At 38.2% G+C, this 26,345-nt stretch overlaps 1 long non-coding RNA gene across 6 annotated transcripts in view; it reads right to left on the bottom strand.

Annotated features, from left to right (window-relative positions):
- LOC139359923 (uncharacterized) overlaps positions 1–26,345 on the bottom strand; it is a 255,904-nt gene that overhangs the window by 80,480 nt on the left and 149,079 nt on the right. For 5 of the 6 annotated variants that reach the window (XR_011616590.1, XR_011616588.1, XR_011616591.1 and 2 more), the window contains one exon: positions 7,650–7,740. This is a non-coding gene — a long non-coding RNA (uncharacterized lncRNA). Of the gene's footprint in view, positions 1–5,180; positions 5,330–7,649; positions 7,741–26,345 lie in introns of all 6 variants that reach the window. The other variant, XR_011616589.1, reaches the window with a different exon arrangement.

The raw sequence follows: 26,345 nt of genomic DNA, 5'->3' as shown, positions 1-26,345 counted from the left end.
TTTATAAACTATGGTAAAAGGCTAAGTGTTTGTCCCCCAACACATTGTGGACCAACATTCTTGTAAAATGCAATGTATTTATATCTTGGATATACATACATACATATATATATATATATATATATATATATATATATATATATATATGCAGTAGCCAATACACACACACACACATATATGTTTGGGTATATGCATGTATATATGTATATATGCTTGATATTACAGCAGTTTCAAATGCTAAGAAAGTTTCTGAATGCTTATGCTCAAATTTTATACCCATCTAATTGCCCGGTAACAAACTTTGCAGTCTGGGGCTGGTCGAGACTCATACTTTGAGTGTTTGAGGTAGAGAGATTTTTAAAATATATAAATCACATCATGATAATCCCTGATGCTGATTTCTATTAAAAGACACAGTAGAATACTTAGCACCACCTTTGTGACCCACCCTGACCAGGCATTTGCTATCTCAGCAGGTGTTCCCTCCTAATCTGTCCTCCAGGCTTGCTGCCATCATCCATGTTGACTTTTTTTTCAAGTCTTCAAAACACTGAGTGTCTGTGCACATACTTTTCCCCCTGCCTGGAATGCGTTCCCTTTTCCCTCTTCCTCTATGCCTCTCAGCCTGACTCTCTCCTGTCTTCAGGTGTCATCTTAAATATATATTATTCGAACAGGGGCTGCCTTATTCTCCTCCCAACATCACTGTAAATAGTTAAGTTTCTTTGGTAGATTTAAGATGGATAAAAGTATTGGACAGTCCTCCCATCGAAGGGGAAGGGGACATTCATGCCCTTTGCCTTGAGCCTGGGCAGCTGCTGTGACCGCTTGTCCAAGAGGATATTGCAGCAGGGAGACCGTGCCAGTTTCCAAACTCAGCCTTTAATATTGACAGCTTGCATTTGCTGTCTCTTGGAATGGGCACTTGTGGGAGACAACCAAAATAGAAAAAGTTTAACTTTCAGCTACCATGCTCTAGGGAAGCCCAAGCTAGCCACGTGGAGGACTCCATGTAGAGAGGGATGCCCAACTAGCTGACACATCAGAGATAAGAAGACTGAAAAAGCCTTCAGATGACTCTAATCTTAGCTACCATCTGACAGCATTCATAGGAAGGACCCTAAAGGGGAACTACCCAGCTGAGCCCATTTACCCCAGATCCATAAGAGGTAATAACTGATTGTTTTAAGAGAATACAGTCTGTTTGTTGTGGAACAATAGATAAATGAAAGAGTTTTCCTACCCTACTGTGTATTCTGATGCCATCCTATAACTTTTCCTTTATGGAATACACAGGGTAAACATCGATATCATGTCTTGGTTTGGTTTTCTCTCAGAAGCAGAACCTGAGACAAGCATTTCATTGCAGGTGACTCATAGGTCAAATGGATTTCTTAGCTTAAGTATGTATTTCGTTTTCTTTGCCCAATTAATGTTCTAGTGCAAAGCTGCCATAGTATTCAAAGTACAGGACAGTTTGGAATTGTATTTTCCTTGTTTCTCTCATTATCCAAGGAAGTGATTCCAGGAAGTACTGTGAGCAAAACAAGAGTGGTTCCTCTGGGAATCACTGAGGCTCCATCCCCCGGGATCTGCGAGGCACTATAGAATACGCCTCAGAACTGTCCCACTGCCTAAGGGGGAACACAAGAAACCTTGGATGTTAATCCACCAACTTTCATTCATCCTTGGTTGAGGGTCACTTCTGGAATGTTAATTCTTGGACACTTAAGCCTGTCTAGCAAGAGGGCTGGGCACATTCCTGAGAATGGAGAATTTCCCTCACTAGAGAGATGCAGGAAGCTGTATCCATGTGTTTGGAAAACGGTGGGCGACCTCTGAGTGAAAGACAGGGATGTGGCAACTCTTGGAGTTCTAGGGAGCAGGAGACAGGTCTATCTTATTCTTGCTTTATATATAGTGCCTGGTACCTGTCAGGCATCTAATGCATATTTGTTGAATGAGTAAAGAAATGCAAAAGACATCTCATTTCATAAAGATTGTAGCTGCACTCTGTACCCCAGAAGGCTCAAATTGTAGTTTCAGATTTTTGTTTTTGGCTTTATAAAACCCCCTCCCCTCTCTGGGACTTAGTTCTCTGCATTATGTGATAAAGAAGTTGGAGATGGTTATTTCCACAAGCCCTTCAGCTACAATATTCTACGGTTTAGGAGTAGAATCTACATAGCCTCATTAGGCCAACAGATGATATTGTAAGCTAAAGATATACATTTCTTTTTTTTACCAAGAAATGAAATGAGTATTTTAGCAAGAAAGTGTAATTAATGGAATCATGAGAATTACATTATGATCTTATGTTCTTTTCAAAAGGAAGGCTAATTATTGCATAAATTGGGCTATATATGCACAATGGAATTATTTAGCAGCCATTAAAAATCAAGTTTATGAAGAATATTTTATAATATTGTAATATAGGAATGTTATATGTATAAAACGTGTGTGTACTCACACTCACGTGTTCAGATGTTTCTAGAAGACAAAAAGGAACATCTGAGCTATTATTTTAGGTTAGTGGAATAATAGGTGATTTTTTATTCTCCAATTTAAGCTTATTTACACCTTCTAAATTGTGAACCACAGACATGAATTATTTTTATGATCCAAACGTATTTAACAAATGTATACATAAACGTGTAAAAAAGGCACAAAGAAAAGACAAGGAAATGCAATCAAGGAAGCATTACCCGACCCCTCTGACCTCATTTGCTTGCTCAGAGGAAGGCTCTAACACTCTCCTCACACAGCCATTGAAAGTATTGGAAGAGTGAAAAGTGCTGCCTATGACACAATTTCAGAGGCATATTCAAGCACTATCATGAGACCTATATCTCTGCTGAATTTTTTTTTTTTTTTTTTTTTGAGACAGAGTCTCGCTCTGTCGCCCATGTTGGAGTGCAGTGGCGCGATTTCGGCTCACTGCAAGCTCCGCCTCCCGGGTTCACGCCATTCTCCTGCCTCAGCCTCCCGAGCAGCTGGGACTACAGGCGCCCGCCACCGCGCCCGGCTAATTTTTTGTATTGTTAGTAGAGACAGGGTTTCACTATGGTCCTCGATCTCCTGACCTCGTGATCCGCCCGCCTCGGCCTCCCAAAGTGCTGGGATTAATATTGAATTCACCTCATGGTTATAAATATGAAAGGATATAATTATAAAAACACTTAAGGACAATTAAGTTTTCTTGAAAGATAATGAGAAACAAAACCTAGGAAACTATTCCTAAAGTGCTTTACAAGAGATAGTTTCAAAGGCAGGGGAATGACAGCCTTGCTATATTCTACCAAAGTCTAGCTCCTGGATGAAATAGGGGTGCTCTAGCTTCAGGGGAGATCAGTGGTGCTAAGGACATTGATTTGAGCTTAGAGAAGAGGGAGTTGAGGGGGAGCAATATGATCACTGTTTTCATGTGTTTTCAAGATAGTCATGTGAATAAAGGAGCAGTCTTACTTTATGGTTTCTTTGTGTTATGGGCTGAATTGGGCCCTTCTCCAAAATCAAAATTTTGTATGTTAAAATTTCAACCCATAATACATCCTAATGTAACTACATTCAGAAATAATACCCTTAGAGAATTGAACAGGTTAAAATGAGGCCCTCAGGGTGGGCTGTAATCTAATGTGGCTGGTGTACTTGTAAGAGGAGGGAGAGATGCCGGAAACACACAGCACAGAGGGATGGCCATGTGAAGAGGCAGCAAGGGGGTGGCCATCTGCAAGCCCAGAAGAGAGGCGTCAGGGGAAACCAGCTCTGCAGGCAGCTTGATCTTGAACTTCCAGCCTCCAAAGCTGTGAGAAAGTAAATTTCTGTTGTTTCAGCTGCCCAGTCTATGGTTCTTTGTTATGACAGCCAAAGGAAATTAATATAGATAGTATTCATTAATTGGTTGATCCCTTGGTTCATATATTCAACATGTATATGGGCCACCATGTGTATAGGCTTATAGAGATAAGGCACAGTACAGGTGTGTCTTAGTCAGCTCAAGTAGTTATAGCAAAAACCAGAGACTGAGTGGTTTGAACAATTCATTATTTGTTTCTCACAGTTCTGGAGGCCAGGAAGTCCGAGATCAAGGTGACCCTAGACTCTGTTCGTGGTGAGGGCCCCATTCTGTCTCCCTGTGTGCTTATGTGGCTTTTCCTCTGTGAAAGAGTATGGAGAAAGCAATTTCTTTCCCTTCCTCTTATCAGGGCACCACTAATCTCCTTATGAGAGTATATAACCTAATCTAAACCTAGTTACCTCCCAAAGTCCTCAACTCCAAATACCATCACCTTGTGGGTTAGAGTTTCCACAAATGAGTTTGTGTGGAACATAAGCATTCAGTCCATAACAAGGTGCTAGAACCTAACTCATGTGGATAAAAGCCAAAGGAGGACAGATTTTTGATTCTGCATGAAGTAGTAATATAGACTCAGAGTGATGTGAGACTGGCTGCCCCAGACAGCTAGCCTATCAATGAATAGACACCTTTTTTCGGATCCTAATTCAGCTGTTCTCCACTGGCCTGGAAATAGCCAAGGAAAATAGCAGGTATACTCCCAATATTGCAGCAATGAGTTGGTGGCAGATGGTATTTGCCAAAAATGATCATACTAATCCCATATGGTTTTCTTACAATGTAATTCTAACACCTTCATCTAGAATTGAGGTCTAGGTTTCTTCCTCTTGAATCTGGGTAAGTCTAGAGATTCCTGGGGAGTCCACCTGCTCCAGCATCCCTCTGCTCAAGTCTTCACAGCCCGGGCCCCAGATATGAAAGACAGAAAGCCTTCCAGATGACCCCAATCCTAGCCACCATTTAACTTCTAACTCATGAGATACGGTGAGCTGGAACTGCAGATCCACTCCTGAATTTCTGACCCACAGAGACTGTGAGACAATCAATGAATATTGTGATTTTAAGCAACCAAGTTTCAGGATGATTTTTTTTCCACAGCAATAAATAACTAATCAGATTTAAAGAATGGGGAATGTTTAAACTGATATATCACTAAGCCGCTTTTAATTCCAAGTCTGTGCCTGTGTCATCATCATTCATTACCACTTATATAATATGATTAAAGGTTTCTCCATGGGCAAGCAAGGTTCAGGGAGGAAGCCAGAGGGCTTGGGCTGAATATAGCTACCCTCTCACTTTTGATGCTGTTTAAATGATGACTTACGCATGTATGCTGTGTTTTTCATTCCATTTTGCCCTGTGTAAACACATTTCTCCAGCCTTCTTATTAACAATGGCCAAGTGGAAATTAATCAGTGGAAAGAGAGTCCGCTTTTTAATTGATGATTGTGAATGTGGAGTTGGGATAAGGTCCTGTGAAAGCACATAGATGCATTACTTTTACATTTTTCCTCTCACGTTTTGTCCTGCTACTAATTCTGAAAAGCAGACATAGGCTGTATTTAAGGCAATGCAGAAGCATCTCTACAGGAAGTGGACATAGACAACAATCTCCTGAATGGGCTATTTTCTTCCAAACCACTCTTCATCCCACTAAGCTCTTTAGCTACAGTAGTGTTATTGGAAGTTATCGGAATTTTAAAAATTGTCTTCCTCATTCTATTAACTACTTTTTGGATTGAATTACAAAACTTGCTGACTATCTTGGCGCAACATAGAAGTTAACTGTATCACCTGTAATTCTCCATTTTCATCCTCAATAACAGATTCAATAGTTAAGAATATAGAGCATTATACTGCTTCTGTCTAAAAAGAAGAATCTGAAGGAAATATTATTTTTGTCTACCATAAACAAATGTCTGTGTTCTAGATGAGAAAGCAACCTCATGGAAGATGTCTCATCTTAGGCTTCTCTATCATCCAAGTGCCTGGCATTGCTCCTGACAAATCGTAAGTGCTAAAAAATGCTTGAACAATAAATGCATGAGTAGATGCTGGAGTAAATATGACTTGGAAAAGAACATAGACATTCGTTTGTGCATTTGTTTAGGCAGGTGATGTGTGTGTGTGTGTGTGTGTGTGTGTGTGTGTGTGTGTGTGTGTGTATTCACGTATCTCCTGTCATCTGGCAAACATGGTACTAGCCACTAAAGATACGAAGATACAAAAAGGCACCTGTGATCTCCACACTGACAAAACTTAGATTCTAACTGAAAAGATGATCATTAATTGAATAAATAAAAAATTATGGATGAGTGAGTATGTAGAACAAGCAGAAGTCTATTTTATGACTGAAAAATATATTAGAACAACCATACTTAGAAAGCAAATTTGGTACAATTTAGTGAAGCGCTACTCTTGGACATATACCCTACCAAAATGTGTACATATGTTCACCAAAAGATACTTAATAGCATGTTCCTAGCAGCACTATTTGTCATAATTCCAAAATGGGAATGACCTAAAATACACATTGAAATTAGAATAGATTTTAAAATTGTGGTATATTTATGTAATCAAATACTGAACAGCAATAAAAAGAAATGACCTACAGCTATATAGAGCAATATTATGAATCTAACCTACATAATATTGAGTCAAAGTGCTCACTATATTATTCCACTTACATGAAGTACAAAACTGAGAAAGTTAACCTGTGCAATTCGAAATAAGACTGTGGTGACCCTGGCTGAGGTAGTAACTGCAAATGGGTATGTGTTGGGGGCTGTAGGTGCTGACTGTGTTCTGCTCTTTGACCTAAGAGTTGTAACATGAATGTACTCATTTTGCTGTGCATTTGTCTGTATGCATGTTATACAGTAATGTATAAAGATAGCTCCATATCGTTGGCAAGTTTAATCCTGAAGTCTTGTGAATGAAGATATAACTCTTTATGGTTGAGTGATGATCTACTCCTTTTACCTTATTTTCTTCCCCTGCCTGCCAATCTTTGCCCAACAGAAATAGCCTCATTTCTCAACCATATCTTCCTCTTTTCCATCTTCTTGATTCTATAAATGTGGTTTTCTTGTCTGACATACTCCATTACTCTTCTCTACCATAAAAGTGCCTTCTCATGGAATACCCAGGCTCAGCTGTGATGTTATATCTAGTAAAAAGTTATCTCAAATTACTCTCTCCACACCTATAATACACTTCATGTGTTGTTCAGTTTATCCGTTGTATTTCCAATTATGAATTATTTAAAGTTATCCCTTTACATGTATTATTACCTACCTTCCAACCCCTACGGGCTGAGCAACTTCAGGAAAGGGAACATTTCTTAGACTTCATCTTCCAAGTGACTGGCATAGTTCCTGACATATCATATGTGCTAATAAATGCTTGAATAATGAATGTATGACTGGATGCTGGAATAAATATGACTTGGAATACAGGCATAACTAGATTGTCAAATAAAAAGGAAGCTGGGGAACTCCAATTTGTAGAAACAGTGAAACAATCAACTCATATGACCACCCCAAGCAGGAGATGGGACAGCTAAAGCTTTACAGAGAAATGATGTCACCAGGCAGAATTATTGATGCAGGTGGGACGATTGGGTAAAGGAAACTTAGAGCACATGCACATGCGCGTGCGCGCACACACACACACACACACACAAAGACTTCTAAGCAAATGAATGCTAAAAGCAGTTTCCACACAACAGAAAAATACAGTTGCCTCCCTTGTGGCTTATCCATGCATCTAATTCATGCACCCATTTACTCACTTATTCATTCATCCACAGCTCTTTATTCAGCAGTGATTACATGCTAGTTATCATTCGAGGCGCTAGACGTTACAGGTGACTCAGTCATTGCCTATAAAGAGAAGAAAAACATACAAACATGTTATTAAGTTGATCCAACCTGATTATTGAGAACCAGGAAATGTCTACCATTGCATCTACTCTTGATGTCTTTGGGATCATCACTTTGTTTAAATTAACCATTTCCAAATAGTCCTCAAATCACTTGTACTGTTTATCAGCTACCACATTTTTCTTTTATGTATTCCATAGGCAATACATCGTATTTTCCTTTTGGAAGCTAATAATTAGAGGGGGGGAGGGGGGGAGAGAGAGAGAGAGAGAGAGAGAGACAGAGGGAGAGAGACAGGAAGAAGAAGAAGAAGAAGAAGAAGAAGAAGAAGAAGAAGAAGAAGAAGAAGCAGCAGCAGCAGCAGCAGCAGAAGCAGCAGCAGAAGCAGAAGCAGGAGGAGGAGGAGGAGGAGGAAGAGGAGGAGAAAGAAGGAGAAAAGAATAACTTTAGTAAAATTTATTCTCTATCCAAGGAGATAAAATACACATTTTATAATTTTCCCCAGGAAATGTTTCTGACTTTCCACTGGAAAACACTGAGAACATGGAGAAGCTTGGTCAAGGATTATCTTTGCTTGGTTGATAAACAGGTCACCAGGAGGAAAGTGTTATAGTGATAGAATGTCAACTATTTCATATCCCAATGTCTCTTACTTAAAAGGTTACTTCACCACTTTGATGATCTCTTTTTAAAAAATATTTAAATATACTGAAAACCAGAACTCAATAAGCAAACTTCAGCTTACTTTTTTTCCACTTTTCTAGGTGTTAATTACAACCATTCTAGTCGGTAAATGCCTCCAGGGAGAACGGACAACTTCTCTCATGCTCTCACTTTATATATATCATTATACACTTAACTTTGTCTATATGTCTGTGCACAGGTATATATCTCACTGCCCTTAATAATTTGGTTGTGTGTCTATCTCTTGTCTTTAACTTTAAAATTCTGGAGTAAAGGTTAATTTCCAAATCTTTAATCTTTGCATCATTGACCTTGGGTTCAATGCATGGTACATTTTGGAGATGTGTTTGTGGAATAAACGGAATTAAATGAGTGTCTTTCTTTGGCTATTTTCCAAATTATTTCTCCAAAGACACACATTTTAAATAGTCTATTTAATGCTCGGCCTTGATTTTGTTCCTATCAAATACTTAGATTCCAAATGGATTTGCAATGATTGTTAAAGCACTGGGCTGGTAAACATCTCCACAGAGATTCTGCATGTTGATGTTTTAATTGTGTGTGGAAAGATACACGATCATATGCAGACACATTCCCCTAAACAGAGAACAAGAGGGTATGTGTGATGTCATCCCTCTGGGAATCCCACTGCCCACTAAAGTAGGAAATCTGCCTTTGAAAGTTGGCGCGGCTGTGGGATGCTCAGCTGTCACTTTCTTCTCACATTTATTCTGAATGAGCACAATCCATCCATCAGTGCTTAAAGAGTTTTCCAACAGTACATTGACCTTGAATGCGGCACATTGATTTTCAGTAACGCACCGCAAATAGGGTCGTTACTGAGTCACCCAACAGTGAATGTGATTGGGAACAGATTCCTGAAATTCCGATAGGGTGCCAGCTGCCTCGGATGATGGATCAGCCTACTGTAAGCCATCAATCCTTGCCGGGGTCTTGAAAACGGTGACACCTGTATGAGATTTATCATTATGTACATCACCAGGTAAAGCATGAAACCATAACCAGGCTTTTCTGCAACACTGGGGCCTCTTGGGGTTGAGTGGTCTGTTTTGTTTGCAGCAGTATTTATTTACTGAAATGCTTTCCAGAGAAGGACCCCCTTGGCGAGGGTGACAAAGATGTAAGCACTATAGGGAATTACATCTGCAGCAAGGATTGAGCGATAGATAAAAAGCCTACGTCTTAAGCTGTTAGAGGTTAACGCCAGATCAATTAAGGTGATTGTTTCTTAGATTGCATTGGACAAATGTACACACACAAAGGGGGACATGAGCACAGCCAGAAGGGAAGAACAAAGAGAAATTAACTGATGTTAGGCTCCAAATCAAACTGGAAAATGATTTTGTGTTCTTTTGAAATGCCAAATTATCTTAATGAAGAGTTTCTTTTCCAAGTGAAGCATCTGAGTCCTCTTTTCACTTGAGTGTAAGAAACCTTAGAACAAATAAAGAGGTTTAGCAAGGACCGGATAATAGTAGGTGTCATGTAATTTTGCAGTAATGTGGCTTTTGGAATGTGTGTCCTTTTTTAAGAAATGATAATGTGTTTTATAAATAATAATCATCATCACCTGTACAGTATCTGCTATGTGCCAGTTGCCATTCCAGGGACAGTACGAGGACTGTACTAACTTCCTAATAACTCCAGCATGTAGATTTGACTTTCTCCCCACTTTACAGATGAGGAAACTGAGCATCGGAGAGCTTGCTCAGGCTTATATCAGGAGCAGAATGAAGACTGGAAATCTGGCTTTCACTCTTTGACTTCAGCTCCTCCATAGTTTCCCCTGTGGTTCACTCTTGCTTGTAGAGCATGAGAAATTAAGTCATGAGCGTTTAGATATATTACCTGGTTTTAACATTGCCCACCTTAAAGGAAGCAAGTTAGAGCAGATTGCACCTTGATCCTTTGTCCAAACAGGTTAACAGATATTGCTGGGCGTGTGAAATTTGCAAAGGTGCTCCTTTGAGAGGTGCCAAGCTCATGATTATACTTCCCTAATTATAAGCTTTTTGCAAGAGGGAAAGTGTTTGGAGGGGTCTGAGTCTTATAATTGATGTTTGTGAATGCACGCGTCAAGCCAGCATCTCTCCTAGTTGCAGACAATCCAGTGTTGGGTGCACATGATCCTCCTCCACCAGACTCAGGGGTTGATATCCAGCCAGGCAGTACCTACAGTGATGATAGGTGAGGGCCACCATGGGTCAAAACTAAGCCCATGCTACTCACGGGAAGATTTGGAAAATGCTCACCTCACTTCTTTTGATAATTAAGCCCTGCATTGGTGAAGAATCTAATGTGTGTAGTTAGAGGGAGCTTCTTGGTGAGATTCCACTTGTTCTTAGAAGTCTTCTCTGTCTGTCTTACTTTCTGGATCAGGCACAGAGGTCTGGCTCCAAAATGTAGCCTGATTCATTCATTCATTCGTTCATTCATTCATTCATCTCAATCCCCACTTCCCTCCCAAATTCAAGCTTGAGTCCCAGAGTGTCTGGCATGTCTCTGGGGTATAAGGCTTTTATAGAAGTGATGTCTTGTCTTTTTTGTTTTGAACATCCTGTATAAAGCTTTGGAAATAGAAAACCCTCCATGCATGCACTTTAAAAGACAAAAAAATGTTAACAGAGAGACTCATCATGGTCCAGAACATTCTTCCACCTCACAGAGGCTGTGAGGCCACATGGGATAATGTAGCTGAAGCACACGGCCTTCCTGTGAGGGGACATGGGGACCAGGGACTGTCCTCACATTTGTAGGCTCATGGTGGCAATAATGTAGCTGCTGTGAAGTTCTGTATCTCTCTCTTATATACAGTAGAAATTTAACAAATATCCATTAAAAAGTATAATTATTCATCAAATTAGTGTATGCATAAGCATCTCTTGAATGAATAAATAGCCACAGAGTGAATGAATACCATAAATAACTATTTGTCAAATAAGTGAATGGGTATCTATTCACCGAATGACTTCAGACACAACTTGGCTGAGTTAAGTTTCCCACCGTTCTAGGAATTCAAGCCGAACTGATACAGTGGACAACTCTGAATCTAAACTTGTCAATGCATTGTGTTCAAACTGTCTGAGTATCTAAACTCCCCAAGTGCAGAACTGATGGAATTGACTGCACAGAAATCCGTTCTCAAAATTCCAAAAACTTCCCCATAATTCTAGTTTCTGCGTCTAAAGATAAACCTCCCACACATTTTTGCTATTCATTTTCTCATTTTTGAATGACCAGAAAAATGGTATCCTGGGTGGTAGGCATACTGTGTGTGCTCAAGGAATGAATGGGGCTTCATAAACATCTATTCCAAGAGCTATCAGTATTCATAAAGGAAACCCAATACATGACAAATGTGATTAGAAACGACTGTCAAATAATGACGAATATGTTCTAATAAAAACAGACACAATCTTAACAATTACTTGAAATGCAGGTATTTATCAAACAGGGCAAGATTTTAAATGACCATATTGCATTAAAGAAATCGAACTGATGGAATTTTAAATATGCAGCTTGGCCATTTCACTTTGTTCACGCCTTCCCCCTCACCAGGCTCCTTGCAGAGAAATGGGGTGGGAGTGAATTTAAACAAAGACTGTTCTAATGTGCCCTGAAGTATTCACATTTTTTACCAATGTTATCTCCAGAGTTCAACTCTGCAGAAAAATGAGACCACAGTCTAGAGGAGAGTGGGACAGATGACGGTCTCTCAGACTCCAATTGTGAGAAACAATGGAGAGACACACACACAGCTGAATACACTCTGCGTGGGTGGGAGGTGCAACTGGGCCCCTTGGTAACGGTCCTCAAAGGGGCACTTATTATTAATGGAAATGTCCAGATAGATGAATCTATGGAAAAATATCTAACCAAGCAGGACACCGATGATTAGGAATCCTCTTTCTCCCACTACTAATGCACTCATTGTCTTTCTCTATTTTGGGGACCCTAAACAAATCCTGTGACTCTAGCCACAAGGCACCAGAATATCGAATGAAAAGCTCACCAGTTATTAACTTCCTGTAGAGGTGATGATCGCATTTTTCAAACAACATCACTAATAACAATAATAATAACAACCTTGATCATGATCAGGACATTTTTTCTTTTCTTTTGCCTCCATGATTTTAGTTCATTAATATAAAAATTCTTAAAAGGTTCTAGAAAAATGAATTGCTGTCATCTAACATTTAGTAATTGCTGTCCATATGTCAGGTCTTCAGCTAAACATTGTATAGGTTTTATGGGGCCTGAAGATCACAGGCTTTGAGGACTCTTTTCAGGAAAAATAATACAAAAATTAGGTAGGAAAGTAAATATTTATTGAGAATGAGAAGATTACAAATTTTAACAAGCTTTAAATACTACAAACATTAAATATTTCTAGGGTCTTGGAAAGAGCCTATACAACAGAAAGGCCTCAAAGCTTAAGCATCATTGGCTTCAGTGAGGTGAGCCTGCTTCTCACATTATCTGGGATTATATTAACTAACCCTCTTCACAATCCTACAAATTAGGTGCAACAATTTTTGTCATTCTACAGAGTAAGCGGTTATGGCTCAAACAGGTTAAATCACTGACCTCAGATTACAGAGTCAGGATTTGAACTTAGCCTTAAGACCAAAGATGACACAAACACACACACAAAAATCCCTCACAGTGAATCTGCATTCTAAATGACTCCTCTAAATGAAAAGATAAACATCTCATCCATATGAATCAGAGTAGGAGTTTCTGGACTTGGGTACACAGGGTCAATATCCTAACAGTTATCAGCTTCAATTAAGATTGAGAAAGGAAGGAAAGGAGATGGGGAATAAAGAAAGAAGGGAAGAAGGATGGGTGGAAAATCATGCCAACTCCCATTTTTTTATTGTTCGCCTGTGCTTGGTCATGACGTCATAAAGCGAGTCACTGATGAGAGACCTTTCTCGACTTAAAGGGAGGACCACATGGTAAGACGTCTCAGTGGTTGAGGACTGGCCATTGTCTCTGTATTCTCCATGAGAGCAAGGCGAGCTTCAGGAAGGAAGAAAGCTGCATCTTGTTCAGCATCACTGCTCTGGCATGAATTATACTCTTTCTAAATCTTCATTGAAAACAATGATTGTTTAACTGAATGCATGAATGTGTGCATCCTCCAGTGGTTTTGCCTTTATATTATTCACGTGAAGAATAATTGCTATAGAGTTAAGAATGGGCAGGCGAGGCCTTTTTTTTTAAATTTTCCAGCGACAAACAGAATACGCCTGTTCAGTTGCTGCAGGGGCGAGGTTGGAGGGTAAAGAGGACCCAGGCAACAAAGATTCTGAGTGAATAAAAGACAACTTGTTATCCACTCTTTGATCTGCGTGTCAATTTCAATCCAGTCTGTGGTCATCCAAGTGGCAGCAAACAGCTACCTGGGAATGTCACTGCATAAATTATCTCAGGTGTGGACATGCTCTTTCAAGGGGATGTGGGGAGGATAGATGAGTGAGGCCAAGGTCAGCAGACAAGCTGCCCAGCCAGCTGGATGCTTTGTGTGAGCTTCCTGTTTACTCTGCAGCCCCGTGTCCAGTTATTGTCCTTCCCCACTGGGTGGACTTCCCATCTCCCTGCACAAGAATTTGGAAAAAGAGAAAAGTTAGAAACACATTGTCCAAGCCAAGGTGGCTGGAAGCAGCATAGAGGTTTAGAAAGAGCACAGGCCTGGAGATCATAGAACGCTAGTGTGAGTTCCAAGTGGGGCTCTGGGGCTGTCATTTCAGCTCTGCAAGCTATTATTGACTCATCCACCAGATGAAAATGATAGAAACATATACGTCACAAAATGGTTACGATGGCTAAATGAAAAATGCATGCAAAGTGTCCAGCACAATGCTTGGTTCTTAGTAAGCATAAAAGAAAAACCTAATAGATACTAGTAGCAGTATTCCTAGGAGGGTAGTGGTGGTCATCATCATAGGAAGAAAGGGAGGAGAAGTTGCAGGCTGGTGGTGATGGTAGTTATAGTATTAGCAGTAATAGTATCAAGAGTAAGAACTGTGGTAGGGTGGTGTTGGTGGAAGTTATAGTAGTAGGATCAGTAGGGGTTAAAATAGGATGGTGGTAGTGGTAGTTGTTGTAGTAGTGGTAATAACAGTAACTGTAATACTATGCTAGTGTTAGGTATAGCAATGTGAGCAGTAGGGGGAGAAGTTATTCCAAGGTGATGGGGGTAGCTGTAGGAGGAGATGGAAGATGAGTCGGGTGGGAGTGGCAGTTGTAATATTAGTATTAGTGGTAGTAAGAGGAGGAGGAGGAGTTGTAATCAGGTGGTATTGATGGCAGTTATTACAGCACAAGAATAAGCTGGACTTTTAATAGCATGGCAGTGGTGGCAGTTGCAGTAGAAAGAAGAGAAGAAGGAGGAAGAGGGGCTTTAGTAGATTGATGATGGTAGTAGGTGTCATGTTCATAAGAGTGGAAATAAAAATAGTAAGTTTTAGAAATGGCAATAGTAGGCCAGGCTCAGTGTCTCATGACTGTAGCCCCAGCACACAGGGAGGCCGAGCTGATGGATGGCTTAAGCCCAGGAGTTGGAGACCAGACTGGGCAAGATGGCGAAACCCCGCCTCTACTAAAAATATGAAACTCAGCTGGGCATGGTGACACACGCCTGTGGTCCCAGCTACTCTAGGGGCTGAGGTGGGAGAATCACTTGAGCTTGGGAGATTGAGGCTGCAGTGAGCCCTGATCATACCACTGAACCCCAGCCTAGTCAATAGGGTGAGACCCTCTCTCAAAAAAAACAAAAACAAAAACAAAGAAAACACCATAAATACAAAAAATGGTAATAATATCATAAACTAATAGTAACAATAATGAAAATAGCCATAATAATATAGATAAGGATAGTAAAAATAGGTTTGCTAAATGTGCTTCTCTTCTTGAGTCCATGTTCTCAAGATTCTCAGGATGGATTGAGTAGTAATCACTGTATGCCGGTTAGTTTTGAAAAATTTCTAATGTTATGAAATTACTAACACACACACACAAACACAGAGAGAGAGAGACAGAGAGAGACAGACACGCAGACAAGCTTGCCCTACAAAAATTAAATGATTATAGAGCTTCTAGGAGATGATCCTGGAGTCTACCACATGGGGAGCAGTGAGTTTTCTGAAGGATACACACAGGACACACACCTGAGTGTTGATGAATGCCCTGGTCTGTTCATTAGCCTTGACAGTAGTGAAAAGTTTAATCAAAGGGAAAGAAAGGTGGGATTGGCATCGATTTTGTGCCTACCCAGTACCATACCAGACATTGCCACTTGCCTCATTTACTCCTCTGCAGAACAGCAAGAGGCAAGACGTTTATTCATGAAACAAAGGCTCGGGGAAGTGTGGAAACTTGGCCAAGCTCACACAGCTGGTACAAAGAGAACTGGGATTCCAATCCAGGGTGATCCTTTCACCAAGGACCTGCCCAGATTCCTGCAGTCCTCACTTCTCCCTCTTCTGAGGTCTGTGTTGGGTTACCGAGCACAGAAATCTTAGTACTTAAGGTTTTCTTACTAATTCATGAGTATTAATTTGTCCTCAGCTAGCCTATAAACGTCTCAAGAGGAACCAGACAATTATCTTTGTATCATACATGATACCCTTTAAAAAACAAATAACTTTGTTGCTTAACTATAATGTGTTGGCAGTTGCCCTCAAGACGAAGTTATTTGTATGAATAACTAGAGGAAAATTGAACCAGTGCCTGGACATATTTTTTCTTGAAAGAAAACAGACATTGGTGTAAAATAGACATGGATTTAGATCCAGCCCCAACCCTTATTTTTTGAGAAATAAGAATAGCAAATTACATTGCTCCCCTGAGTCTGTGTCCGCATCTCTAAAGCAACCACATTTTTCTTCAGATGCTTGGAAATGATCTAGTGAGACATACAATTTGATGTCTGACAATTGACAAGCTTAATAGTAGCTCTAGGCAGAGGGGTCACTTTAGCCCTGACTCAGCCATTTACTAGCTATATGAGTTCGGGTAGGCTATTAGTCACTCATTGCCTCAGTTTTTTAATCTGTAAAATGGGGTGTTAAGAATAGGAGTTCATAGAATAAAACCTTTTTGAATGAATACACATGTAGAGTATTCAGATGTGTCTGACACACATGATGAATAACTTCTAGGAATTAGCATCAGTTATTTTTCATAATGATATCAGATGCAATGAGCACATGAGACGGAAAAGTGTGCTTTACAGAAGAAGAGAAATTGAGATAGGCCTTGAAACACAGGCTGCTTTCTGAATGGCCAGGAGGTTCCACACATTCCAGGGAAAGGAAACGGTATAGGCACGGCAGTGGGGAAGGGTGTGGCCTTCCTAGAGGATTGGGAACAGGTTTATGGATAACGTCTCTTGTCCACGTTACACCTCTGGGAGGCTGGGATGAGATGGGTGAAGCAGAAGTTGAAGGCTGCTTTCCTGATGCATCTGGGATGACCGACCTCAAATTCTGACACTGGCAACATTCGTACATTTATATTCGACTTACCCTCCATGTATTTTACTCTGCACACTGTGTACTGATTTGTCACTTTTTTAGGGTAAGATTATGTCTCTGAGTAAGCTGATTAGTGTTAGACTGATTGTTTTAAAATAACTCGAGCGGCATCTGAATTTATTTACATACATGATATTGCCTTCTATAAACACAGCTGTATGCAGAAAGAAAATTCAACGGTATTTTAGGAAGTTAAGCCAACAGTTTAGCTGTAATAAAGGCAGCTTTCTCATTCTGGTTTCTCTTTATTTTTTCTTTCTCGACTAAGTTTTTCTGCAAGGGTTGAGCCTACAGGCTTCTGCCCAGAAAAGTCTCAGGGAGTGGGAGAGTTGACGCTCTGCTGGCCACGGGGAACAGCCGTCAGGAGGAGGCAAAGCGCGTCTTTTAGGGAGGTGACCTCTCCTGGCACCAACTCCAGGAAGCAAGGCCATGCTGACTTTCAAGCCAATGCGGAAACAGTCATGAGTCTTAGGGCTGTTCCACATTCTGTGTAGGGCAAGGCTTTTCTGATTTGGTTGGTTCCACGTGTCTTTAGAGAACAACATTCTGTGTTGCCAGGCTCTGATTTGGGCTCTGGAGATTCAGTGATAAACAAGGAAGATGCAGGCCCTGCCTTCATGAACCTTACAGTCTACGGGTAGAGTCAGGTGATAGGTAAGAGGTATGAAAATGACTATATAAATGCCATTATGATGAATGCAATCATGTATTAGGTGGGTACAAAAGTAATTATGGTTTTTGCGGTTAAAAGTATAATTGCAAAAACCTTACTTTTGCATCAACCTAATACAAGGACATGCAATGGGCCACATGAGGGCAGGAAAGTTAGTGATAAGAGAACACTCCTCTGCAGAAGTGGCATTTACACTGAGAACTATGGGATGAATATGGATTGACTAGGTGAAGAGGCAAGGAAAGGGCGTTAGCTTGAAGGGGCGAACTTGGTGCATTCAAAGGAGGAGAAAGAGGTGAGCATGGCTGACTAGAAGAGAGTGAGGTGAGGATGCAGAGGAAGTCCAAAGCCAGACCAATTATGCAGGTGTGGGCTGTGCTGTGGATTTTCACTTTATCCTCCAGACAATGGGAATCCATCAGTGCCTTTCAGCCATGGAGTAACGTCATCAGATTTGTGTTTCAAAATGACCAGGAGAGAATGGATTGGTAGGAGACATGACAAGGGATGTGGCACATCCATCAAATGGCTGTTGCAGAAGTGTACGCAAGAGGGAAGGGTGACTAACACCAGGCAGGGGCAGTGGAGACAGAAATGGGCAGTCAGATTGAGATAGAAGTTGGTGATTTAATCAATGCAGTTCACGTGTGACTGGACGTGAGGAAAAGGAAATATCAGATCCAATTACCATTTTTGTTTGTTTGTTTTTGACCTGAGTAACATGAGTGGTAGTGATACCACTCAAGGAAACTGGGGAAGATAGGAGAGAACCAGGCTAGGGGTAGAACGTAAAAATTATGAGCGTTCTTTGGCTTACGTAAAATGTATGATGTTTATAAACTTCTAACAGGAGATGGGGGAAGACAGAGATGTATAGGTCTGAACATCCAAGAGGGACTTGGGGTGGATATTTTGTTGGAAAAAGAGAAAGTCAGTATGCAAAACCATGAGAGTGGATGAGATTATGGAGAAAAAGAAGACGATGGTAGCAGAAGAAGCTTATGAAGATGCGAGTTCCTTGAAATCATCTCTGCTGATTCAAGACATTGCAGGCAGTTCGAAGTTCTGTCTGGGGAACAGGTGTCTGAAACAAGTTTTTTGTGTCATAGCATGGGACTCAGAGAAGTAAGCTGTGCAGACAAACAAGGCACCAGTTCCAACAGGAGGATTTACACCGTTTGTCCTCCTGATGTGTCACGATGCAGGGAAATGTCAGCTCTAAATCCACAGAGGATTTATGTCAGCACTCCACTGTGGCACGTTTTTGAAGCCCAGCACAGGAGGGATTTATTAGGCCCTGGTGCTAGATCACTTTTTCTTAGAATTTTGACTGCAACACATTCTTCTTTTGATTATTTAAGCTCTCATTATCTTTTAGCCCATTGCCACAAAGTCTTCGAGTAAAATGGAAGAGCTTCCCAGTGCCCAATAAGAGAAAGAAAATACAAGAAGGAAAAAGTTGGTAAGAGATTCATTTTGCTCTAAAAATGCCTCCATGTGGAAATTATTTTAGTGGAATTGCTTAAAAATTTTATTAGCTAACATCAAGAGGCAGTTTAGTGGAAGCCAGAATGGTCCACGATCTGAGCCCTGTCACTCACTAGCTGTGTTACCTGGCACAACACACTTAACTTCTCCGTGCCTTCTAATCACGTCTTTATATTAACATTCTTAATATATAGAAGTACTTTCTTGATGTTAGCTCTCATCATTTTTATAGCAGTTATAGGAGCCCAGAGCTGAGAATGAAACCTCTATTTTGTCCACAATCATTTACTGATTAATTCAGTGGCTCCAGGCAACCACATATCTTGAACCATATTTTCCTAGAACAGAGTTTATTTTATTCAAAGCCCCCACAGAGACCATAATTGGTCTCTATAATTGCAGCTCTAAAATCTGAGAGAAAATACCCTTTATGTGCAAAAGCGTTTATCACAGCATCGTTTATGATACAGAAAAAGCATAAACAACTTAAATTTCCAATAACTAAAAAATGGTTAAATAAAATTTGGCCCATCAACTTGATGAACTATTAAACAATTAAAGTTACTTTATGTGCATGTGAGTTAGTATATGTACAAACGTACTTTATGTATGCCAACATGTTATTCTTGCTAAAAAAATTGTAACTGGGCATGAGAAAGAAGCACTAAATGTACATTGTCCATTTCTGTAATTATTGAATGCTATTGAGTAGTGGGATTTATTTTTTTCTTTATATGAAGAGGAAATATATAAAACGTATAAATATATAAAGATTATTCTAAAAATACAACTTGTCTTTGACACAGAAGTCATATGTTTAGAATAATATTTACTGAGGTAAAATACATGTATGTAATAATAGAATACATATATTTTAATATAATTCATAAATTCTGAGAGTGTAATTGATGGTCTTCATAAATTTATCCAGTCGTGTACTCATCTCCATAATAGGGCATTTCCACTCCCCCATGTAACCATCTCCATAATAAGGCATTTCCACTACCCTGTATCCTCTTTTTCTCCCTCATGCTTTTTGTGGTTTATTCCCTCCTCCCATCTCAGCCCTGGAAAAACACTGATTTACTTTCCATGACATTAATTTTATTGTATTTAGAATTTCATAATCTAGAATTTCATATAAACAGATCCTACTGTCTGCTTTTTTTGTTTTGTTTTGAGACAGAGCTTCTCTCTGTCTGCTGGAGTGCAGTGGTGCAATCTCGGCTCACTGCAACCTCCACCTCCCAGATTCAAGCGATTCACCTGCCTCAGCCTCCCGAGTAGCTGGGACTACAGGCATGCACCACCATGCCCGGCTAATTTTTGTATTTTTAGTAGAGAGGGGGTTTCACCATGCTGGCCAGGCTGGTCTTGAACTGCTGACCTTGTAATCCATCTGCCTCAGACTGCCTCAGACTGTATTTGAGTCTGACTACCTTCACCGAATATAATACTTTGGAGATTCAACTATGCTATTGCATTTATCAATAATATGTTCCCTCTTATTGCTAAGTAATATTCCATTGTGTGGATCTATCACCACCTGTTCACCAGTAGACAATTGTGTGAGTTGTTTCTAGTTATGGGCCATATTGAATAAAGCATCTATGATATCCACTTGATTTACTACTCTATAAGCAGTACTAGTCTTTGCATTAACATAAATTTTCGTTCAACTCTGATAAATATCTAGGAATGGGATTCCTAGGTTATGTACTAAATGTATTACATTGGTGCAAAAGTAATTGTGGTTTTGCCATTAAAAAACATAGGTTCCAATAGTTTACATGAATGTATGTTCGAATAGTTCCACATTCTCACCAATATTGGTAGCACAGGACTTGCAATATTTTGGCCATGTTACTGAATTGTATAGTTGTATCTTTTTGTGATTTTAATTTGTATTTTTCAAATAACTAATGATGTGAGTATTTCACGTTCATATTTCTCATTTGTATCTCTCTTCTTTGGGAGAAGTGTCCCAGTTTTTTAAGAGATTTTTTTTTAATTGTTGAGTTGGAATATTTATTTTGATGTTCTGGTTATGATTCCTTTATCAGGTATTTGTTTTACAAATATATTCTCCCAGTCTTAGTAGTTTTTGTTAGCACAAAAATTTTAACTTTGAAAAAGTTCAGAATATTAACTATTTTTCTTTTTAAACGTCATTATTAGGGTTTTAAATTACAAATTAAATATCTTTACTAGACATGGGACTATCTTGGTTATCTACTTCTTGAAGAAACTGGTTGTTTCAATAGATGTGTCCATTTTATCTATGTTATCAAATTTACTTAAGTGAAGTTCATAATATTCTCTTACCCTTTTAATGTTTGAAATATCCGTTATTTTAGCACTTTATATTAATAATTTGGGTCTTCTCTTCCTCTTTCCACCTCCCCTTCCCTTTGCTCTCTCTTTTATGTGCACGCACATAGCCAAGCATGTGGAGTGTGTGTGTGCGTGTTCAGTCTGGCTAAAGATTTACCAATTGTATAGATTTTTTTTCAAGAACCTGCTCTTCTTTCATTAATTTTCTTTATTTTTTTTGTTTTTCTACTTTATTGATGATTGCTCTTATCTTTATAATTTCCTTGCTCCCTGTCCTTATTTAAAATTTGCTTTTCTAAGTTATTAAGGAGGAAAGTAAGGTCACCTATTTGAGACCTTTTGTTTTTCTAATGTGAGCAATTAATGATATAATTTTCCCTCTAAGTACTGCTTGAGCTGCATCTCACAGATTTTGATACATTACGTTTTTATTTTAATTCATTTCAAAATATTATCTACATTGTCTTATTATTACATCTTTGATTCATAAATTATTTAATAAACTGCAGTTTAAGTTTCAAACGTAAGGATTTTCCATATATTATGCTATTATTATTCATTAATTTTATTGTAGCCTAAGAAGGTATTTCATATAGTTAAAATTGCCTTGAATTTATTAAATCTTGTTTTATGGCCCGGAATATCATTTATCTTGGCAAATATTTCATATGCACTGAAAAAGAATGTGTATAATGCTGTTGATGGGTAGAACGATCTACAAATGTCAAGGAAGCCGAGTTGGTTGACTGTGTTCTCCATTCTTACTGATTTTCTGTCAACTCATCCTATCATTTACTGAGACAGGAGTCTCGAAGTCTACAAATATAATTGTGGACTTGTCAATTCCTCATTTTAGTTATATCATATTTTGCTTTATGAAATTTGAAGCTCTCCTTTAGGCTCATAAACATTTAGAGTTGCTATGTCCTCTTGATGAATTGACCCCCTTCACCTTATAAAATCCACTTTATTATTCCTAGTCATATTCTCTGTTCTGACGTCTAATTTTTCTGAAATTTATATAGTCTCTCCAGCGTTCTTTTAATTACCATTTGCTCAATACATCTTATACCATCCTTTTGTTTTTCCCTATGTGTGTTTTATGTTTAGAGTGTTAGAAACATATAATCAGGTGTCATGGTTAATTTTATATGTCAGATTAGCTATACTATGGTACCAGTTGTTTGGTCAAATGCCATGGTAGATGTTGCTGTGTAGGTATTTTGAGATGTGATTAATGTTTAAATCAGTAAACTTTGTGTAAGCAAATTACCCTCTATATCATGGATAAGTCTCATCCAATCAGTTGAAGGCTTTAAGGGAAAAGACTGAGGTACCCCAATGAAGAAGTAACTGCCTCACGCTGCTTTTAGATTCAATATTGCAGCATCATTTCTTCTTGTGTCTCCAGCCTGCCATCTACTCTGCAGATTTTGGAATTGCCAGCTTCCATAATTACATGAGCCAATTCCTTAAAGCAAATCTCTCTCTATATATATATATACACACACACATATACACAAACACACACACAAAACACACACACACACACATATGTATATACACACATATGCATATATGTATATATACATTTATACACGTATACACATATACACGTATATACACACATATATACACACATATGTATATGTACACATACACATGTATATTTACACATTCATGTATATATGCACACGTGTGTGTGTATACATCCTGTTTGTTCTGTTTCTCTGCAGAACTTTGACTAATACATTGGGTTTTGCTTTTTTATACCATGTGACAATCTTTGATGTTTAATTGGAGTGTTCAGGTTATTTACATCTAATGTGATTACTGATATGGTAGAGTTTTACTCTGGCATCTCGCCATTTGTTTCATATTTATTCCTTCTTTTCTTTCTTCATTATTTTTTCTGCCTCCTGTTGAACTGATTGAGTATTTTAACATTCTATTTTGTCTCTATTATGGCATATTGTTCTACCTGTTTATCTCCCTTTCAAGAAATTGTTGTACTATATGTATATATGGTATTACAGCCTATACATACTTTATATATATATATATGAAGTATAGTACTACATACATATATAGATATGGAGTGGCACAATATTTAAGGGTAGGGTGTCAGACTATACATAAAATACTATATATAGTGTGTATACTGTATATAAAATACTATATATATGCATATATATACTGTGTAATACTGTATATGCATACTACATATAAAATACTACAGCCCACCTTCAAATATTATACTGCTTCATGTATAGTATAAGACCCTTACAACTATAAAATTTACTTTTCCTGGTCACCTGTTGTGCTATTTTTGTAATATACCTTATTTGTATAAATCTAGTAAATCCCACAATGAAGTTGTTATTTTGCTTTGAAAAGTCAACTATTTTTAAAGTAGGAAAACACTTGTTGCATTAAAAGTTCTTATACTCTCCATTAATTTGTGAAAATCCAAATTTTTATCTTCTTTTTTTAAATAATTTCTGACAAAGCGACTAATGTAAGTTTTATCTTTTTCTTCTGTACATAATGTGTCATATTTCTTTGGATACTTTTAAGTTTCTATTTCTATTTCTAGATTTCAGCCATTTGATACTGATGCACCTTGGTGTGGCTTTCTTTGGGCTTATTTTGTTTGAGGTTTATTGAACTTATTGTATGTGTAGGTTTATGGTTTTCATCAAATTTGTAGAATTTTCAAATACTGGTTTTTTTTCTGTTTTATTCATCTTTTTCCTGGAATTCAGTTATTTGTATATTAGATTATATTTTATTACGGAAGTTACTTATCCACTGTTCCCTTTTTCCGTGTGTTTTCTGATTTGTTTACTTTCTATCACTACATCTGCAAGTTCATTAAGTTTTTCTTCTTTACTGTCTATTCTGTTAATCTTATGTAATTTTTTTTTCATTTAAGATATTGCAATTTTCATTTCTGGAAGTTCTGTTTTTTTATGTAATATTCAATTTTTCTATTCATCATACTTATTTTCCTTTACCTTCTTGAACATATGGAATCTTTTAATAGTAATTGTTTTATAATAACAGTTCATAATAGCAATTATTTCTAAGTCTGCCTCAATTGATTGATTTCCTCCTGGTTACAGGTCGTATTTTCCTATTTCTTTGTATGTGTGGAAATTTTGTAGTAGATTAACTAAGTGTAGAACATTGTAATACATTGTTAATTGTAATCCATTGTTATGGCTCTCAGTTATTTAGAATTAGCTGGATACTTTTAAGGCTTACTTTTAAACTCTGTTATACAGATTAGTATTTAGTCTGGGGCTAAATTCGCTCTACTACTAAGGCAATTCCCTTCTGAGGATTCTACTTAATGCCTTGTGTTTTAACAAGATCTTTTCCCACTGCTCGTAGAAAGATGAACAATTTTCAGTTCTGCGTGAGCTCCAGGAATTTTTCTGTCTACTTCTCTCTTGGGTCCCAGCCTCTCACTCATGTACAAATTAATACTCAGCCAAAGATTCAAGGGCACCTCCTGTGGATTTCTTGAGCTCTTTATCCATCTACCTCCCTTGCCTTCTTACTCTGTCCCACAAATTCTAACTGCCTTGGCTTTTCTGAACTCTGACCTCTGTTTCTCTGCAACTCAGCAAGACTGAGCTGAGTCTGTGTAGCTTCTCCATCTCTGTACTCAGTCCTGGTAAATGAACCCAGGCAGTAATCTGTTAAAATTACAGAGTTTATATTACTTTCTTACCTTCTTTCAGGAATCACAGCCCTATAAGGCCTTTGGTTAATAAGCGTCTAAAAACTATTGACTACATATGTGAAAAAAATTATAGAAATGTATAGATATTAAAAAAATTACAAAGTGATTAGAAAAGCTTTATCTATAAATTTTAAAATAAATAAATTTTAAATATTTTTTTCTAATTATTTAAGGTGAGAGGATATAGCTGGTCCCTGTTATTTCATGTAAATCAGAAATGGAAATCTCTAGTTATTATCTATTTCAGTGTTGTTCTGACAACTAATATTTTAAATCATAAATTGTGTATGTTTTCCAAAAATATGGAATATGTATTTAGTAGTGAAGGCAGGGTATATGTGCATGCGTAACTTACTGTCATTGTGCCAGCTGTGTGAAAGCTTAGTATGAAAAGTTACTGCAGGTCCTACTTGTGGCTGTCTTTAGATGCTAAAACTATGCAGCCTATGTTTCTTTCTTTCTTTTTTGGTGTTTTTCTAATATGTTTTAATGGAAACGTAAAAATTGTTTTTATATTGGAAAAATAAACTTTACTTACAATCATTAAGGCTATTGAATAATTTACATGGAGGAAGTAATTCCAAGCAGAAAGCTCTTACCTATAAAAGAATTATGTTTGCACAAATTAATGAATATACAGCCCATCTTTTCACGTACCCAATCTTTGCATGTATAGCTTCCCCTCATACTTCATTTATTTCTGAAATGGATTTGGAAAATACATTCATAAAAAATGAATTTTCATGTTTTTTTCCAAAATATATTTGGAAAACACATTTATTAAAAAATACTTTTTTTTTTTTTTTTTTTTTTTAGAAAACCACAGATACAATAAAATAATGAAATGATTAAAACGAAGGTAAAAGTTCAAGATACAGAGAGTGAAGTGGTTGGGAAATATATGGGTTGAGAGGAGAACAGTGGGAGGGGCATGGAAAGGAACCCGTGTAATTTTAGCGGAGAATTTAGACTAAGGGAAGCTTTGGAGATTGAAGATGAAACTTATCTGTGAGCTTACTAGTAGCCAAAACAAAGAAACAGTGGGATTTGGAGTTCTCAGAATAAATCAAAAGTTTTTTCATCTGGAGATGCATTTTTTTCACATTTTATT

Source organism: Macaca nemestrina, chromosome 18 (assembly GCF_043159975.1).
Source record: "Macaca nemestrina isolate mMacNem1 chromosome 18, mMacNem.hap1, whole genome shotgun sequence".
NCBI classification, from domain to species: Eukaryota; Metazoa; Chordata; class Mammalia; order Primates; family Cercopithecidae; genus Macaca; species Macaca nemestrina.
This window is presented reverse-complemented; position numbering and strand designations above follow the sequence as displayed.